The 21,251-nt window shown below is 47.8% G+C and overlaps 1 protein-coding gene across 1 annotated transcript in view; it reads right to left on the bottom strand.

Moving 5' to 3' along the window:
• LOC121584983 (tricarboxylate transport protein B, mitochondrial-like) overlaps positions 1 to 21,251 on the bottom strand; it is a 49,433-nt gene that overhangs the window by 10,247 nt on the left and 17,935 nt on the right. The gene's annotated exons all lie outside the window — the stretch shown is intronic.

Raw genomic sequence — 21,251 nt, 5'->3', positions numbered from 1 at the left:
TACCACCAAGCAAGCAGCACCATGAAGACCAAGGAGCTCTCCAAACAGGTCAGGGACAAAGTTCTGGAGAAGTACAGATCAGGGTTGGGTTATAAAAAAATATCTGAAACTTTGAACATCCCACGGAGCACCATTAAATCCATTATTAAAAAATGGATAGAATATGGCACCACAACAAACCTGCCAAGGGAGGGCCACCCACCAAAACTCACAGACCAGGCAAGGAGGGCATTAATCAGAGAGGCAACAAAGAGACCAAAGATAACCCTGAAGGAGCTGCAAAGCTCCACAGCGGAGATTGGAGTATCTGTCCATAGGACCACTTTAAGCCGGACACTCCACAGAGCTGGGCTTTACAGAAGAGTGGCCAAAAAAAAGCCATTGCTTAAAGAAAAGAATTACCAAACACGTTTGGTGTTTGCCAAAAGGCATGTTGGAGACTCCCCAAACATATGGAAGAAGGTACTCTGGTCAGATGAGACTAAAATTGAGCTTTTTGGCCATCAAGGAAAACGCTATGTCTGGCGTAAACCCAACACATCTCATCACCCCGAGAACACCATCCCCACAGTGAAGCATGGTGGTGGCAGCATCATGCTGTGGGGATGTTTTTCATCGGCAGGGACTGGGAAACTGGTCAGAATTGAAGGAATGATGGATGGCGCTAAATACAGGGAAATTCTTGAGGGAAACCTGTTTCAGTCTTCCAGAGATGTGAGACTGGGACGGAGGTTCACCTTCCAGCAGGACAATGACCCTAAGCATACTGCTAAAGCAACACTCAAGTGGTTTAAGGGGAAACATTTAAATGTCTTGGAATGTCCTAGTCAAAGCCCAGACCTCAATCCAATTGAGAATATGTGGTATGACTTAAAGATTGCTGTACACAAGCGGAACCCATCCAACTTGAAGGAGCTGGAGCAGTTTTGCCTTGAAGAATGGGCAAAAATCCCAGTGGCTAGATGTGCCAAGCTTATAGAGACATACCCCAAGAGACTTGCAGCTGTAATTGCTGCAAAAGGTGGCTCTACAAAGTATTGACTTTGGGGGGGTGAATAGTTATGCACGCTCAAGTTCTGTTTTTTTTGTCTTATTTCTTGTTTGTTTCACAATAAAACATATTTTGCATCTTCAAAGTGGTAGGCATGTTGTGTAAATCAAATGATACAAACCCCCAAAAAAATCCATTTTAATTCCAGGTTGTAAAGCAACAAAATAGGGAAAATGCTAAGGGGGGTGAATACTTTCACAAGCCACTGTACTTGATCCAACTAACGAAGAACAAAAGAATGATGTAGGATGTTGGGAAGCTCTATATTGTGGATGAGTTCAGAGGATGGGGATGAGAGTGTTAAGAGCAGCAATATGTGCAGATGAGTCACTTGGAAAAGAGGGAAGGGAGGGCGAGAAGGAGAGGAGAGAGGGAGGAGAGAAGGCTGACAATTAAATTATCTGCTCTGTCCAGAGGGAGGGGCTCCATTATACAGGCCAAGACCCTCCATTAGCTCAATGACACACACACAGAATTTCCCAATTTTCATTTCTTCTCGCTCTCTCGCTCTCTCCCCCTCTCTCTCTCTCTCCCCATCCATCTCCCCCCTCTCTCTCTCACACACACACACACACACACATTCAAATCCCAGAGGCCCATCTGTATAAAGAAATAATGGGAAGGGTCCAGATACAGTGGCTTGCGAAAGTATCCACCCCCCTTGGCATTTTCCCTATTTTGTTGCCTTACAACCTGGAATTAAAATTGATTTTTGGGGGGTTTGTATCATTTGATTTACACAACATGCCTACCACTTTGAAGATGCAAAATATGTTTTATTGTGAAACAAACAAGAAATAAGACCAAAAAAACAGAAAACTTGAGCATGCATAACTATTCACCCAAAGTCAATACTTTGTAGAGCCACCTTTTGCAGCAATTATAGCTGCAAGTCTCTTGGGGTATGTCTCTATAAGTTTGGCACATCTAGCCTCTGGGAATTTTGCCCATTCTTCAAGGCAAAACTGCTCCAGCTCCTTCAAGTTGGATGGGTTCCACTGGTGTACAGCAATCTTTAAGTCATACCACAGATTCTCAATTGGATTGTGGTCTGGGATTTGACTAGGCCATTCCAAGACATTTAAATGTTTCCCCTTAAACCACTCGAGTGTTGCTTTAGCAGTATGCTTAGGGTCATTGTCATTTACATTACATTTACGTCATTTAGCAGACGCTCTTATCCAGAGCGACTTACAAATTGGTGCATTCACCCTATAGCCAGTGGGATAACCACTTTACAATATGTTTTATTTTATTTTTTAGGGGATGGGGGGGGTAGAAGGATTACTTTATCCTATCCCAGGTATTCCTTAAAGAGGTGGGGTTTCAAATGTCTCCGGAAGGTGGTGAGTGACTCCGCTGTCCTGGTGTCGTGAGGGAGCTTGTTCCACCATTGGGGTGCCAGAGCAGCGAACAGTTTTGACTGGGCTGAGCGGGAACTATGCTTCCGCAGAGGAAGGGGAGCCAGCAGGCCAGAGGTGGATGAACGCAATGCCCTCGTTTGGGTGTAGGGACTGATCAGAGCCTGAAGGTACAGAGGTGTCGATCCCCTCACAGCTCCATAGGCAAGCACCATGGTCTTGTAACAGATGCGAGTTTCACCTGGAAGCCAGTGGAGTGTGCGGAGGAGTGGGGTGACGTGAGAGAACTTGGGAAGGTTGAACACCAGACGGGCTGCGGCATTCTGGATGAGTTGTAGGGGTTTAATGGCACAGGCAGGGAGCCCAGCCAACAGCGAGTTGCAGTAATCCAGACGGGAGATGACAAGTGCCTGGATTAGGACCTGTGCCGCTTCCTGTGTAAGGCAGGGTCGTACTCTCCGAATGTTGTAGAGCATGAACCTGCAGGATCGGGTCACCGCCTTGATGTTAGCGGAAAACGACAGGGTGTTGTCCAGGGTCACGCCAAGGCTCTTCGCACTCTGGGAGGAGGACACAACGGAGTTGTCAACCGTGATGGCGAGATCATGGAACGGGCAGTCCTTCCCCGGGAGGAAGAGCAGCTCCGTCTTGCCAAGGTTCAGCTTGAGGTGGTGATCCGTCATCCATACTGATATGTCTGCCAGACATGCAGAGATGCGATTCGCCACCTGGTTATCAGAAGGGGGAAAGGAGAAGATTAGTTGTGTATCGTCAGCGTAGCAATGATAGGAGAGGCCATGTGAAGATATGACAGAGCCAAGTGACTTGGTGTATAGGGAGAATAGGAGAGGGCCTAGAACTGAGCCCTGGGGGACACCAGTGGTGAGAGCACGTGGTGCGGAGACAGCTTCTCGCCACGCCACTTGGTAGGAGCGACCGGTCAGGTAGGACGCAATCCAGGAGTGAGCCGCGCCGGAGATGCCCAGCTCGGAGAGGGTGGAGAGGAGGATCTGATGGTTCACAGTATCAAAGGCAGCAGACAGGTCTAGAAGGACAAGAGCAGAGGAGAGAGAGTTAGCTTTAGCAGTGCGGAGAGCCTCCGTGACACAGAGAAGAGCAGTCTCAGTTGAATGACCAGTCCTGAAACCTGACTGGTTTGGATCAAGAAGGTCATTCTGAGAGAGATAGCAAGAGAGTTGGCTAAAGACGGCACGCTCGCTTGGCTAAAGACGGCACGCTTGTCCTGCTGGAAGGTGAACCTCCATCCCAGTCTCAAATCTCTGGAAGACAAACAGGTTTCCCTCAAGAATTTCCCTGTATTTAGCGCCATCCATCATTCCTTCAATTCTGACCAGTTTCCCTGCCGATGAAAAACATGGGATGGCGTTCTCGGGGTGATGAGAGGTGTTGGGTTTGAGCCAGACATAGCGTTTTCCTTGATGGCCAAGAAACTCAATTTGAGTCTCATCTGACCAGAGTACCTACTTCCATATGTTTGGGGAGTCTCCCACATACATTTTGGCGAACACCAAACGTGTTTGTAATTTTTTTCTTTAAGCAATGGCTTTTTTTGGGCCACTCTTCCGTAAAGCCCAGCTCTGTGGAGTGTACGGCTTAAAAAGGGTCCTATGGACAGATACTCCAATCTCCGCTGTGGAGCTTTGCAGCTCCTTCAGGGTTATCTTTGGTCTCTTTGTTGCCTCTCTGATTAATACCCTCCTTGCCTGGTCCGTGAGTTTTGGTGGGCGGCCCTCCCTTGGCAGGTTTGTTGTGGTGCCATATTCTTTCAATTTTTTTATAATGGATTTAATGGTGCTCCATGGGATATTCAAAGTTTCAGATATTTTTTTATAACCCAACCCTGATCTGTACTTCTCCAGAACTTTGTCCCTGACCTGTTTGGAGAGCTCCTTGGTCTTCATGGTGCCGCTTGCTTGGTGGTGCCCCTTGCTTAGTGGTGTTGCAGACTCTGGGGCCTTTCAGAACAGGTGTACATATACTGAGATCATGTGACAGATCATGTGATACTTAGATTGCACACAGGTGGACTTTATTTAACTAATTATGTGACTTCTGAAGGTAATTGGTTGCACCAGATCTTATTTAGGGGCTTCGTAGCAAAGGCGGTGAATACATATGCACGCACCACTTTTCCGTTATATATTTTTTCGATTTTTTTTAAACAAGTTATTTTTTTCATTTCACTTCACCAATTTGGACAATTTTGTGTATGTCCATTACATGAAATCCAAATAAAAATCCATTTAAATTACAGGTTGTAATGCAACAAAATAGGAAAAGCGCCAAGGGGGATGAATACTTTTGCAAGGCACTGTATGTCATCCAACTGTGTGACAGCTTGGCATCCATCCAACTTCTACCGTTATTGTAGGCCAAACCTCTCTCTCTTCCCTGCAGCACTTAGAATTAAATTATTCTGGAGGTGATAGGACATATACAGTGGGGAGAACAAGTATTTGATACAATGCCGATTTTGCAGGTTTTCCTACTTACAAAGCATGTAGAGGTCTGTAATGTTTATCATAGGTACATTTCAACTGTGATAGATGGAATCTAAAACAAAAATCCAGAAAATCACATTGTATGATTTTTAAGTAATTCATTTGCATTTTATTGCATGACATAAGTATTTCATACATCAGAAAAGCAGAACTTAATATTTGGTACAGAAACCTTTGTTTGCAATTACAGAGATCATGCGTTTCCTGTAGGTCTTGACCAGGTTTGCACACACTGCAGCAGGGATTTTGGCCCACTCCTCCATACAGACCTTCTCCAGATCCTTCAGGTTTCGGGGCTGTCGCTGGGCAATACAGACTTTCAGCTCCCTCCAAAGATTTTCTATTGGGTTCAGGTCTGGAGACTGGCTAGGCCACTCCAGGACCTTGAGATGCTTCTTACGGAGCCACTCCTTAGTTGCCCTGGCTGTGTGTTTCGGGTCGTTGTTATGCTGGAAGACCCAGCCACGACCCATCGTCAATGCTCTTACTGAGGGAAGGAGGTTGTTTGCCAAGATCTCGTGATACATAGCCCCATCCATCCTCCCCTCAATACGGTGCAGTCGTCCTGTCCCCTTTGCAGAAAAGCATCCCCAAAGAATGATGTTTCCACCTCCATGCTTCACGGTTGGGATGGTGTTCTTGGGGTTGTACTTATCCTTCTTCTTCCTCCAAACACGGCGAGTGGAGTTTAGACCAAAAAGCTAATCTCCCATTCCTCCTCTGGATCATCCAGATGGTCATTGGGAAACTTCAGATAGGCCTGGACATGCGCTGGCTTGAGCAGGGGGACTTGCGTGCGCTGCAGGATTTTAATCCATGACGGCGTAGTGTGTTACTAATGGTTTTCTTTGAGACTGTGGTCCCAGCTCTCTTCAGGTCATTGACCAGGTCCTGCCGTGTAGTTCTGGGCTGATCCCTCACCATCCTCATGATCATTGATGCCCCACGAGGTGAGATCTTGCATGGAGCCCCAGACCGAGGTTGATTGACCGTCATCTTGAACTTCTTCCATTTTCTAATAATTGCCCCAACAGTTGTTGCCTTCTCACCAAGCTGCTTGCCTATTGTCCTGTAGCCCATCCCAGCCTTGTGCAGATCTACAATTGTATCCCTGATGCTTTACACAGCTCTCTGGTCTTGGCCATTGTGGAGAGGTTGGAGTCTGTTTGATTGAGTGTGTGGACAGGTGTCTTTTATACAGGTAACGAGTTCAAACAGGTGCAGTTAATACAGGTAATGAGTGGAGAACAGGAGGGTGCTTTAAAGAAAAACTAACAGGTCTGTGAGAGCCGGAATTCTTACTGGTTGGTAGGTGATCAAATACTTATGTCATGCAATAAAATGCAAATTAATTACTTAAAGATCATACAATGTGATTTTCTGGATTTTTCTAGATTCAGTCTCTCACAGTTGAAGTGTACCTATGATAAAAATTACAGACCTTTACATGCTTTGTAAGTAGGAAAACCTGCAAAATCGGCAGTGTATCAAATACTTGTCCTCCCCACTGTATTTAACCCATTACATATACAGACGATATAGAAGGATTTTAAGTGGTTGCTGGTTATATTTCAGTTAAATTACACATTGATGTATGGTTGTGTGAGAGTATTCAGAAAAGCAAATTGCCCTAACAAGGGCCTAATGCATTTGCACAGTATTTTCCACAGCCAAGATAAGGTTGTACAACAGTCTAGAAAGCTGAGTCATGTGTTAAGTAAGGTTCAGCAGATCACATGAGGTCTACTACATTTCACACTAACACACTGACCCAGGATGTACAGGTCAGTATGTCTACAATAGGCTTGATTCATCTCAGACAGCACTACCGTTTTATATGTGAAGGCTATTGGTTAAGCAGTCATATTACAAATTTACAAAACGTATGATATGTTACGAATTACAATTTGTTGTGGCTAACGTTAGCTAGGTGGCTAACGCTAACATTAGCTAGCTGGCTAACGTTAGCTAGGCTAGGGGTTAGGTTTAAGCTTAGGAGTTAGGTTAAAGGGTTAAGGTTAGGGTTATGGGAAGGGTTAGCTAAAAGGGTTTGGGTTAGGGGAAAGGTTAGCTAACATGCTAAGTAGTAAGTAGTTGAAAAGTTGCTAATTAGCTAAAATGCTAAAGTTGTCTGTGATGAAACTCGAACATGCAACCACCCTCCTTTTGTTTTTGCCTTAAGTAACCTTCTGTCTTATGTAACCATACCAACCGTAACATATCATACTAATTTGTCTCCCGGATTTACTATGTTTGTCATGGGCTGATGTGGATGTGGTGTTGGAGTCAGGCGCAGGACACAGAAGCTTAGTCGATCCGACTTTTAATAGTCACAGGAGCAAAATACAATCCAAACGGGCCTCATAAACAGGAGGCGAGCGAATACGCAAAACAGTGCGTAAAGTGCGAACAGCACTAACAATAAGCAAACAAAATAACCTACACCAACAGACAGGCGTACAACGACACACAACTACAAACAAAACCAAAGGAAACTTATAGGTGACATAATCAAGACGTGATATGGAACAGGTGCACTAATCATACAAAACCAAACAAACATAGATAACATCAAACGGTGGCAGCTAGTACTCCGGGGACGACGAACGCAGAAGCCTGCCCGAACAAGGAGGAGGAGCAGCCTCGGCGGAATTCGTGACAGTACCCCCCCCCCCTTGACCTCGGGGACAGCCAGGAGGACGTGGAGCAGGGCGCGTAGGATGACTACGATGGAACTCAGTCAGGAGGGATGGATCTAGAATGTCCCTCCTAGGCACCCAGCACCGTTCCTCCGGACCGTACCCCTCCCACTCCACGAGATATTGTAGACCCCCCATCCGACGTCTCGAATCCACGATGGACCGGACTGAGTACGCCAGAGCCCCCTCGATGTCCAGTGGGGGCGGAGGGGTCTCGCTTATCTCACTCTCCTGGAGTGGACCAGCTACCACCGGCCTGAGGAGAGACACATGGAATGAGGGGTTAATGCGATAGTCATTAGGCAGTTGCAACCTGTAACACACCTCATTCAATCTCCTCAGGACTTTAAATGGCCCCACAAACCGCCGGCCAAGCTTCCGGCAGGGCAGGCGAAGGGGCAGGTTTCGAGTCGAGAGCCAGACTCGATCTCCTGGGGCGTAGACTGGGCCCTCACTGCGGTGGAGGTCGCCGCTCGCCTTCTGCCTGCGGATGGCCCGCTGCAGATGGACGTGGGCAGCGTTCCACGTCTCCTCCGAGTGCTGAAACCACTCATCCACCGCAGGAGCCTCGATCTGGCTCTGATGCCATGGTGCTAGAACCGGCTGATAACCTAACACACACTGAAAAGGGGTCAGGTTAGTTGAGGAGTGGCGGAGAGAGTTCTGAGCCATCTCTGCCCAGGGGATATACCCCGACCACTCCTCCGGCCGGCCCTGGCAATAGGATTTCAGAAACCTACCCACATCCTGGTTCACTCTCTCCACCTGCCCATTACTCTCAGGGTGGTAACCCGAGGTAAGGCTAACCGAGACCCCCAAGCGTTCCATGAACGCCCTCCAGACTCTAGAGGTGAATTGGGGACCCCGATCAGACACTATATCCTCGGGAACCCCGTAGTGCCGGAAGACGTGGGTGAACAAAGCCTCAGCGGTCTGTAGGGCAGTAGGGAGACCCGGCATTGGAATGAGACGACAGGCCTTAGAGAACCGATCCACAACGACCAGAATAGTGGTATTCCCCTGAGAGGGGGGAAGGTCCGTGACAGGCGCCTTACACTGAGCGCACACCGAGCAGGAGGAGACATAAACCCTCACATCCCTAGCCAATGTTGGCCACCAGTACTTAACACTAAGGCAGTGCACTGTCCGACCAATACCTGGATGTCCAGAGGAGGGTGACGTATGAGCCCAATAGATGAGATGATCACGGACCTCGAGCGGCACGTACGTCCGACCCACTGGACACTCGGGGGGAGTAGGGTCGGTGCGTAACGCCCGCTCAATTTCCGCATCGACCTCCCACACCACCGGTGCCACCAGACAAGACTCCGGCAGTATGGGAGTGGGCTCAATGGACCTCTCCTCTGTGTCATATCGTCGGGACAGGGCGTCTGCCTTACCGTTCTGGGACCCGGGGATGTAAGTGATCTTAAAAACGAACCGGGTCAGGAACATGTTCCACCTAGCCTGACGAGGGTTCAATCTCCTCGCTGCCCGGATGTACTCCAGGTTGCGATGGTCAGTCAGAATGAGAAAAGGGTGTTGAGCCCCCTCAAGCCAATGCCTCCACACCTTTAGGGCTTGAACCACGGCTAACAGCTCCCTGTCCCCTACGTCATAATTACGCTCCGCCGGGCTGAGCTTCTTGGAATAAAAGGCGCAAGGACGGAGCTTAGGAGGCGTGCTGGAGCGTTGCGATAGTACTGCCCCAATACCGGCCTCTGACGCGTCCACCTCTACCTGGAACGCTAAAGTGGGGTCCGGGTGCGCCAGCACCGGAGCCGAAGTGAACAGGTCCTTCAGTTTACGAAACGCCCTGTCCGCTTCAGCCGACCACTGCAAACGCACCGGGCCCCCCTTCAGCAGGGACGTAATGGGAGCTGCTACCTGTCCAAAACCCCGGATAAACCTCCGGTAGTAATTGGCAAAACCCAAAAACTGCTGCACCTCTTTAACAGTGGTTGGGGTTTGCCAGTTACGCACGGCTGACACCCGGTCAATCTCCATCTTCACCCCTGACGCGGACAACCGATGACCCAAAAAGGAGATGGACTCCTGGAAAAACAGTCATTTCTCTGCCTTGACATACAAGTTATGCTCCAACAGCCTACCCAACACTCGGCGCACCAGGGCTACATGCTCGGCTCGTGTAGCAGAGTACACTAGGATGTCGTCTATGTACACTACCACTCCCTGCCCATGCAGGTCCCGGAAGATCTCGTCCACAAATGATTGGAAGACTGAAGGAGCATTCATTAACCCGTATGGCATGACAAGATACTCATAATGACCTGAGGTGGTACTAAATGCCGTCTTCCATTCATCCCCCTCCCTAATGCGCACCAAGTTATAAGCGCTCCTGAGATCCAGTTTTGTGAAGAAACGCGCTCCGCGTAATGATTCAGTCATACTCGCAATCAGAGGTAGAGGGTAACTATATTTCACAGTAATCTGATTGAGACTACGATAATCAATACACGGGCGCAAACCTCCTTCCTTCTTCTTCACAAAAAAGAAACTCGAGGACGCAGGGGAAGTGGAGGACCGTATGTATCCTTGTCTCAGGGACTCCGCTATGTATGTTTCCATAGCCGCAGTCTCCTCTTGAGACAGAGGATACACATGGCTCGCGGGAAGTGCCGCACCTGTCTGGAGGTTTATCGCACAATCTCCCTGTCTATGAGGTGGCAATCGCGTCGCCCTCGTCTTGCTGAACACGAGTGCCAAATCCTCATACTCAGGGGGGAATGTGCATTGCGGGCACTTGGTTCGGACTCTCCACCGTGGGTCGCCCAACGGAAACACCTAAACATCGCCCAACACACTGGCCAGACCATTCCTTGAGAGCCCTCTGTTGCCACGAAATGGTGGGGTCATGGGTGATTAACCAAGGAAGCCCCAGCACCACGGGATACGCAGGAGAGTCAATGAGGTACAACTGAATAATCTCCTCATGACCCCCCTGCGTCTTCATCTTTAGTGGCGCTGTGACCTCCCTAATCAACCCAGATCCCAACGGACGGCTATCTAGGGCATGGACAGGAAAGGGTGCATCAACGGGCAGGAGGGGAATCCCTAACTTAGAACAAAATTCCCGATCAATAAAATTCCCAGCTGCGCCTGAATCGACTAGCGCCTTATGCTGGGAATGAGATGCAACCTGAGGAAATACCACAGGTATACACAAGTGAACAACAGAGAGCTCTGGGTGAGTGGGGCGCCTACTCACCTGAAATGACTCCCCAGTGCGCGACCTGTTGCCTCGATTCCTCGGAGACCCTCCCCAGCACCTAGCCGCATTGTGTCCTCCACGGCCACAGCTGGTGCAGGGGATGGCCCTCCTCGGGTTCTCTCTCCTACTCTCTCTGGCGCCAGCACCCCCGAGCTCCATAGGGCTCGGCTCGGAGGTGCTGGGGGATGGAATGGATGGCCCCATCTCGGGACGTCCGCGGGTGGCCAGCAGGGTATCCAGACGGATGGACATGTCCACTAGCTGGTCGAAGGACAGATTGGTGTCCCTGCAGGCCAGCTCTCGACGAACGTCCTCACGCATGCTACACCGATAGTGATCGATGAGGGCCCTCTCATTCCACCCCGCATCCGCCGCTAGCGTCCGGAAATCCAGGGCGAACTCCTGTGCGCTCCTCTTCCCCTGTCGGAGGTGGAACAGACGCTCCCCCGCCGCTTTACCCTCAGGAGGGTGATCGAAAACTGCCCTGAAGCGGCGGGAGAATTCCGCGTAGCTGATGGTGGCGGCGTCTATTCCCCTCCATTCGGCGTTGGCCCACTCCAACGCCTTGCCGGAGAGACAGGAGATGAGGGCGGAAACGCTCTCGTGTCCCGAGGGCGCCGGGTGTATGGTGGCCAGGTAGAGGTCCACCTGAAGGAGGAACACCTGACACCCGGCTGCGGTGCCATCATACGCCCTCGGGAGCGAGAGCCGAATCCCACTGGATTCCGGAGCTGGTCTGGTGGGGCTGGCCGATGGTGGTGGTAATGTAGGAGGAGGTGTGGGCAGGCCTCCCCTCTCCCATCGGCGCAGGGTGTTCATAACCTCCTGCATGGCGGAGCCGAGTTGCTGGATCATGGCGTCCTGGCAGCTGACCCGATCCTCCAGCGACTCGGTCGCCGCCGCTGCTCCTGCTGACTCCATGTATGGTGTGTCGTTCTGTCATGGGCTGATGTGGATGTGGTGTTGGAGTCAGGCGCAGGACACAGAAGCTTAGTCGATCCGACTTTTAATAGTCACAGGAGCAAAATACAATCCAAACGGGCCTCATAAACAGGAGGCGAGCGAATACGCAAAACAATGCGTAAAGTGCGAACAGCACTAACAATAAGCAAACAAAATAACCTACACCAACAGACAGGCGTACAACGACACACAACTACAAACAAAACCAAAGGAAACTTATAGGTGACATAATCAAGACGTGATATGGAACAGGTGCACTAATCAGACAGAACCAAACAAACATTGATAACATCAAACGGTGGCAGCTAGTACTCCGGGGACGACGAACGCCGAAGCCTGCCCGAACAAGGAGGAGGAGCAGCCTCGGCGGAATTCGTGACAATGTTACATCTAGTCTATGAAACCAGGCTGATCTGCGAGCTGTTGGCTAGAGTGCACATGCCAAGACCAGACTAGGCACATTTGCTATTTAAGGCAAAACTATCGGTAGAGTTGAAAATGCTATGGAAACACATTGACATTTTTATTTTTATTTGTTACATGAAAACTTAAGCAAAAAATACATTTTGATTGATACTTGATTTTTATCTGCTTTTTTTGGTAAACAACCTGGTCTCAGATCATTTTGTATTATTCTGTATGTAATCCGAGTATGGCATTTATTAATTTGTGGATGTCCATCACCCATTTTGTATGATATGTTACGAATTTGAAAAAACTTACAATATGTTACACATTTGCAAAACGTACAATATGTTATACATTTGCAAACGTATGATAAGTTACGAATTCTAGCTAGGTGGCTAACATTAGCTAGCTTGCTAATGTTAGCTAGGCTAGGGGTTAGGGTTAAGGTTAGGGTAGGGTTTAGGAGTTAGGTTAAAGGGTTAAGGTTAGGGTTAGGGGAAGGGTTAGCCAACATGCTAAGTAGTTGCAAAGTAGCTAAAAAGTAGTAAGTACAGTGAAGGAAGAAAGTATTTGATCCCCTGCTGATTTTGTACGTTTGCCCACTGACAAAGAAATGATCAGTCTATAATTTTAATGGTAGGTTTATTTGAACAGTGAGAGACAGAATAACAACAAAAAAATCCAGAAAAACGCATGTCAAAAATTTTATAAATTGATTTGCATTTTAATGAGGGAAATAAGTATTTGACCACCTCTCAATCAGAAAGATTTCTGGCTCCCAAGTGTCTTTTATACAGATAACGAGCTGAGATTAGGAGCACTCCTAATCTCAGTTTGCAATCAATCAGATTCCAAACTCTCCACCATGGCCAAGACCAAAGAGCTCTCCAAGGATGTCAGGGTCAAGATTGTAGACCTACACAAGGCTGGAATGGGCTACAAGACCATCGGCAAGCAGCTTGGTGAGAAGGTGACAACAGTTGGTGCGATTATTTGCAAATGGAAGAAACACATAAGAACTGTCAATCTCCCTCGGCCTGGGGCTCCATGCAAGATCTCACCTCGTGGAGTTGCAATGATCATGAGAACGGTGAGGAATGAGCCCAGAACTACACGGGAGCATCTTGTCAATGATCTCAAGGCAGCTGGGACCATAGTCACCAAGAAAACAATTGGTAACACACTACGCCGTGAAGGACTGAAATCCTGCAGCGCCCGCAAGGTCCCCCTGCTCAAGAAAGCACATATACAGGCCCGTCTGAAGTTTGCCAATGAACATCTGAATGATTCAGAGGAGAACTGGGTGAAAGTGTTGTGGTCAGATGAGACCAAAATGGAGCTCTTTGGCATCAACTCAACTCGCCGTGTTTGGGGGAGGAGGAATGCTGCCTATGACCCCAAGAACACCATCCCCACCGTCAAACATGGAGGTGGAAACATTATGCTTTGGGGGTGTTTTTCTGCTAAGGGGACAGGACAACTTCACCGCATCAAAGGGACGATGGACGGCGCCATGTACCGTCAAATCTTGGGTGAGAACCTCCTCCCCTCAGCCAGGGCATTGAAAATGGGTCGTGGATGGGTATTCCAGCATGACAATGACCCAAAACACACGGCCAAGGGAACAAAGGAGTGGCTCAAGAAGAAGCACATTAAGGTCCTGGAGTGGCCTAGCCAGTCTCCAGACCTTAATCCCATAGAAAATCTGTGGAGGGAGCTGAAGGTTCGAGTTGCCAAACGTCAGCCTCGAAACCTTAATGACTTGGAGAAGATCTGCAAAGAGGAGTGGGACAAAATCCCTCCTGAGATGTGTGTAAACCTGGTTGCCAACTACAAGAAACGTCTGACCTATGTGATTGCCAACAAGAGTTTTGCCACCAAGTACTAAGTCATGTTTTGCAGAGGGGTGAAATAGTTATCTAGTCTATGAGACCAGGCTGCTCTACCTCTGTGTCAGGTCACAAAATCTTAGTGTTTTCATACCACACTGACACTTGTTATTAGTGGGGATCATTTTACCATTTCCTACCCAGCTGTCACTGGGAGAGAGGCTCTGCAGAGACAGACACAGTGGCTATCAAATACAGAGCATGCACAGATTAGATAGATAGACAGATAGATAGATAGATAGATAGATAGATAATTTAAAACACAGTACTTTGGTTACACATATAACAAAACAAAAGGACAAGACGACATTGTGGAGGCTGGTGGAACATATGGAAACCACGTTTGACTCCGTTCCTTTAATGCCATTCCAGCCATTACAATGAGCCCGTCCTCCTATAGCTCCTCCCACCTGCCTCCACTGTTACATACAGACATGAAAAAAACAATTATATTGCTCGATCACTAGCCAGCTTTTGACATTCTTTTTAAATGAAGTTATGGTCTGCATGGCTTTGTGTTGCTGTGGTAGTTTGTTCCACTCAATAGCGCCGGTATATAAAAAGGTGTTCTTACCAGATTTACTCTTAAATTTAAAACAGGCAATATCAGATTCTCTGGCTCTGGTGTTGTATTGGTGGACATCTCTAATATAAGTAAAATAATTCGATGGGTACCTGGGGGTTGAGTCAGTAATAATTATATGGTCCAGACCAAGTTGAATTAATATTACCCTTTTCTCTACAGATAGCCAGCATATCTGATTAAAATGCTCGACCTCCAGAAAAGTACGAAGGGGGACTTTAAGTACAACTCTAACCAGCTTGTTTTGGCTGGTCTGTAGCTTATTCTTTAGATGTTTAGGGATGCTGGTGAACCATGATGTGCACGCATAATCAATCCATTCAATCTCAACTGAATAATGTCTCGGACTAGGTTTACAAGCTAACGTTAGTGGCCATATACAGTGCCTTCAGAAAGTATTCACACCCATTTACTTTTTCCACATTTTGTTGTGTTACAAAGTGGGAATAAAAATGGAGTTGTCATTTGTCAACGATTTACATAAAATACTCTGTAATGTCAAATTGGAAGACAAATTGTCACATTTGTAAAAAATAAAAATAAACAACTAATCTCTTGATTTGATACAGTGTAAGTATTCAACCCTCTGAGTCAATACATGTTAGAATCACCTTTGGCAGTGATTACAGCTGTGAACCTTTCTGGATAAGTCTAAGAGCTTTCCACATCTGGATTGTGCAACATTAGCCCATTATTCTTTTCAAAATTCTTCAAGCTCTGTCAAATTGGTTGTTAATCATTGCTAGACAACCATTGTCAGGTCTTGCCATACATTTTCAAGTAGATTTAAGTCAAAACTGTAACTCTGCCACTCAGGAACATTCACTGTCTTCTTGGTAAGCAACTCAAGTGTAGATTTAGATGTGTTTTAGGTCATTGTCCTGCTGAAAGGTGAATTAATCTCCCGGTGTCTGGTGAAAAGCAGACTGAACCAGGTTTTCCTCTAGGATTTTGCCTGTGTTTAGCTCCATTCCGTTCTTTTTTGTTGTTGTTGAAAAAAATAATGTTAAACACTATTACTGTACACAAAGTGAGTCCATGCAACTTATTATGTGACTTGTTAAACACATTTTTATTCCTGAACTTATTTAGGCTTGCATAACAAAGGGGTTGAATACTTATTGACTCAAGACATTTCAGCTTTTCATTTTTAATTAAATTGTAAAAATTTTGAAATACATAATTCCACTTTGACATTATGGGGTATTGTGTGTAGGCCAGTGACAAATAAATCTGAATTTAATACATTTTTAATTCAGGCTGTAACACAACAAAATGTAGGCACTGTATAGTTTAATCAACACCCTTCTGACTTCACATCTGGGTTCCTGCTTGTATCACAGCCACTCGCGCACACACATACACATAAAATAAAGGTAAACAAATTAAAATAAAAAACACACAAACACACCACTGGGGCTGATCGTCATAGTCCAGAACATGTTAGATCAACCATGGAGGAGAGAGAGACAGAGACAGAGGGACAGACAGAGAGGGAGGGAGACAGAGAGAGGTAGAGATAGGGAGAGGAAAAGAGAGACAAAGAGGGGTGAGAAAGAGAGAGTTAGACAGACAATTGGGAATAAATGGGATAGCAACAGATGGAGAGCGAGCAAGGGAGAAAATAAGTGCAAGAACAGAGAGGGCGATAGAGAAGAGAGAAGACCTCTGAAGTGCTATCTATCTGCCTGCTGTTGAGGTAACTCTAATGAGTGTTGGCCACATCTGCTCCTGATGACAACTTCACTGAGAAAAACAAAACTTTCCAAATCACCAGACCTGGCAACCAATAAACATAACCCAATCTTGCAACCCCACAGTTTATGGACCATGACACCATAATGTGCAAGAACACCAAAAATACTAAACATTGGAAAATAATGTATTCTTACTTATCCAGGCTAGTCATATTAAAATGAAATATGTTCTTCAACATCAGAGACTAGAGAGAGAGAGAGAGAGAGAGAGAGAGAGAGAGAGAGAGAGAGAGAGAGAAGTAGAAGAGAAAAAGAGAGGCAGAGAGAGAGAGTGTGTGTGTCTGACAGGAAGGGCAGCAGGGGTTTCGTGATTTGAAGTCTTGCCCCCGAGGGCACTGGTGGGTCGTGAGTCAGATTCAGAGAGAGTGTAGAGTCTATTACCTAGTGTATTGGGTGCAGTGGAGTGTGAATGAGCAGGGAGTGAGTACACACTTTGACAAGCCCTCTAAGTCTGAGAGGAGACAGCCACTCAAAGAACTTAACTGGAGCACGAGAGAAAGTAAAAGAGAGAGAGAAAGTAAAAGAGAGAGAGAAAGTAAAAGAGAGAGAGAGAGAGAGAGAGAAAAGTTGCTCCAGACAGCCATGCAAGTACAGAGCAATACAAATGTACTTTCTTAGACCTCACACACACTCACACACACGCAAGCAGCATGAACACACGCATGCAAACACACACACACACACAATGTATGACAATAAAAGCCTCCACTACAAAGGAACGCACAAACACACAGAAAACCCATCAGAACCAGAAACCCATTTAAAGCTCTCAGCCCCAGGCCAATCCTGCTTCATATCAACAGCCTCCACCTCTCAACATCACCCATTGCCATTAGCTGCTAGGAGTGCAGGAGAGGGAGTAGAAAGAGCTCAAACACCCATCATGTAGAAATGTGCCTCAAAGCCACTGTCTGGGTTTGTAAGAGATGTAGGATTTTTTTCCCATTAAGCTATGACTTTCTCTGTTCTATACATGTCACTTCCCCCCTCCAGGCCTATACAAGACCTACAGTGGCTTGTGAAAGTATTCACCCCCCTTGGCATTTTCCCTATTTTGTTGCCTTACAACTGTTCAGAGGAGACTGCGTGAATCAGGCCTTCATGGTCGAATTGCTGCAAAGAAACCACTACTAAAGGACACCAATAAGAAGAAGAGACTTGCTTGGGCCAAGAAACACCAGCAATGGACATTAGACCGGTGAAAATCTGTACTTTGGTCTGATGAGTCCAAATTTGAGATTTTTGGTTCCAACCGCCATGTCTTTGTGAGACGCAGAGTAGGTGAACGGATTATCTCTGCATGTGTGGTTCCCACCGTGAAGCATGGAGGAGGAGGTGTGATGGTGCTTTGCTGGTGACACTGTCAGTGATTTATTTAGAATTCAAGGCACACTTAACCAGCATGGCTACCACAGCATTCTGCAGCGATACGCCATCCCATCTTGTTTGCGCTTAGTGGGACTATCATTTGTTTTTCAACAGGACAATGACCCAACACACCTCCAGGCTGTGTAAGGGCTATTTGACCAAGAAGGAGAGTGATGGAGTGCTGCATCAAATGACCTGGCCTCCACAATCACCCGACCTCAACCCAATTGAGATAGTTTGGGATGAGTTGGACCGCAGAGTGAAGGAAAAGCAGCCAACAAGTGCTTAGCATATGTGGGAACTCCTTCAAGACTGTTGGAAAATCATTCCAGGTGAAGCTGTTTGAGAGAATGCCAAGAGTGTGCAAAGCTGTCATCAAGGCTACTTTGAAGAATCTAAAATATATTTTGATTTGTTTAACACTTTTTTGGTTACTACATTATTCAATTTGTGTTATTTCATAGTTTTGATGTCTTCACTAAAACATTAATTAAAGTTTAACAAACCATACAACTCTATGCACAAGGACTACTTTTAACAATTGACACAGACAATTTTACAAAAACACATTTACTGGAAGAACTGTGCAGATGACAACTTTGGTAACAGAATTTAGTTAAAATGTGACCACATTTTCAAAAAACTCTTAAATATCTGCTCCAAATTAAGATTCAAAGATGTCTGCAGAAAGCATGGGGTGTCAGCTATGACATGACACCTTGAAGTAAAAAAAATCTATTTTGGTTATTGAACTACAGTAAATTTAGTGGATTTACACCCGGTAACAGAATTGCGCTAACAGAATTTCATCACAAAAATGCATAATTATGGATATGAATGTAATTCTCTTCATGGTGATGTATCCTAAATAGGTACACAAAGATAGAAATATACAATATCCTCCTTTGCATATATGGGTATTATTCTACACACTGGCTTTTATTTTAATGAGCTCTGCCACTAAACAAGACCAAATTTGAACCAATCATAGACGTCTATTCACAAGTCTGGTCAACAAAGTACAGCACAGTAGAGCACAGTAGGGCTCAGTAGAGACAGCCTATAGGGAGGAGGTCAGAGACCTGGCCGTGTGGTGCCAGCATAACAACCTCTCCATCAACGTGACCAAGACAAATGAGATGATTGTGGACTACAGGAAAAGGAGGACCGAGCACACCCCCATTCTCATCGACGGGGCTGTAGTGGAGCAGGTTGAGAGCTTCAAGTTCCTTGGTGTCCACATCACCAACAAACTATCATTGTCCAAACACACCAAGACAGTCGTGAAGAGGGCACGACAAAGCCTATTCTGTAAGGGTTGGTATGAGGTGTGACCCAGGTGCGGTGCGACCCAGGTGCGGTGCAGGATAGACAGTAGGCAGTAGGCAGAGATGGCGAAACAAGGATCTTTACTGATGGTCCCGAAGCCAGGATGCACAAACTTTACACAAACAAGAAAGGCGGAGCAAATAAGACTCCAAAAAACAGGCTGACAGCCAAAATACTAAATACTAACTGTGACTGAAATAATAAATAAACAGGGAGAACACTTCTCACGTACCTGTCCATACGTCCCGTCATCAGACACTGATTAGTACTGCTTGGCATAGTGAAACTAGCAGAGAAAACTGAGCAAGGGAACACAGGGAAGTGAGGGCATAAATACACAAGTGAACAGGTAGACACAGGTGACACCAATAGGATCATGATTAGTCCAGACTGTGAGTGAGGAGGTGCCTAAGGTTGTCGGAGAATGACACCTAGTGGGTTGCTCCGGAACTGCGACCCCCTCCTGTAACAGTACCCCCCTCGATGAACGGCCCCAGTCGTTCACCTCAGCGCCTCCGAGTGGAGGCGACGGAATGTTGTTATCAGCCCTGGGTCCAGAATGTCCCTCCTGGGCATCCAGGACTGCTCCTCCGGCCCATAACCCTCCTAGTCCACCAGAAATTAGAGACCCCTCACCACCCGCCGGCAGTCCAGGATCCGGTCCACAGTAAAAGACGGCTGCCCTCCGACAAGGTGCAGCGGGGGAACAGGACGAGGAGGGAGAGCCAGGGGACAGATGGCGACGGGCTTGAGGAGGGACACATGGAATGTGGAATGCACTCGCATGGTGGGGGGAAGATCCCTCTGAATGGCCCAACGAACCGGGGGGACAGCTTCCTGGACTCCACGCAGAGGGGAAGATCCCACGTGGAGACCCACACCCTCTATCCCGGGCGAAAGACCGGGGCCGGGTGACACCTGCGGTTGGCCTGATGTTGAGACCTGACCGAGGCCCGCTTAAGCGCCGCCCGCACCTGCCTCCAGGTGCGGCGACAGCGACTGATGTGGGCCTGGACCGACGGGGCCGCTGCCTCCTCTTACTCGGGGAATAGGGGGGGGTTAGTACCCGTATTGGCACTGGTAGGGGGACAGGCCGGTGGACGAGCAGAGAAGGGTGTTGTCGGTGTACTCTGCCCACGCCAGTCGCTGACTCCACGTAGCTGGGTTGCTGGAGGCGTAGCACCTCACCACCCCCTCCAGATCCTGGTTGACGCGCTCCGTCTGCCATTCGAATGGGGATGGAAACTGGAAGACAAGCTGACGGAGGCGCCGAGGCAGGTGGCGAACGCCTTCCAGAACCTGGAGGCGAACTGAGGGCCCTGATCTGACACCACATCTTGGGGAAGGCCATGGACCCGGAAAACGTGCTGCATCACCAACTTAGCCGTCTCCCGGGCCGACGGGAGTTTGGGAAGGGGAATGAAGTGGACAGCCTTCGAGAACCGGTCCACAACAACCAGGATGACTGTGTATCCATCAGAGGGGGGTAGGGCATAAATAAAATCCAGCTAGATGTGGGACCAGGGGCGCTTGGGGATAGGCAGGGGTCAGAGCAGCCCTGCCACGGGCTGACGTTAGCTCTTCGTGCACACGCTCACCGGGCAAGCAGCCACGAAGGCACGTGTATCCCCTTCAGCAGATGGCCACCAGAACCTCCTACGCAGGAACTGCCTCCTACTGATGGCTGGTGAGGTCAGACGCGTGCGCCCACTGAAGCATACGCGAGCGCGCAGCCTTGGGTATGTACATCCTCCCCGATGGACCTCCGCCCGGATCGGGCTCCCACCGTAGCGCTGCTCTGACCAGCCTATCAATTCCAGCCATCCAGCATCTCCGGCCAGAACAAGGAAAACAATCGCCCTTGTGTGGGCATGGTGCCCGGCAGGAGATCGATCGCGCAGTCACATGACCTGTGAGGAGGTAGGCCCTTGGCACACCTCTTACTAAACACCTCCCCCAGATCCCAATACTCCCGGGGAAACACCTGCCAGGTCTGGGCTGGTGACGGAGTCTGTAGCCGCCGTCGTCCCCTTGGCAACCGCCGCTAGGGCGGTAGGCGGTTCGGAGTGCGGGACCTGGGGAAGAGGTG

This window comes from Coregonus clupeaformis, chromosome 16 (assembly GCF_020615455.1).
Source record: "Coregonus clupeaformis isolate EN_2021a chromosome 16, ASM2061545v1, whole genome shotgun sequence".
NCBI classification, from domain to species: Eukaryota; Metazoa; Chordata; class Actinopteri; order Salmoniformes; family Salmonidae; genus Coregonus; species Coregonus clupeaformis.
The sequence above is the reverse complement of the archived record's forward strand: the minus strand, read 5'-3'. Positions and strand labels throughout refer to the sequence as shown.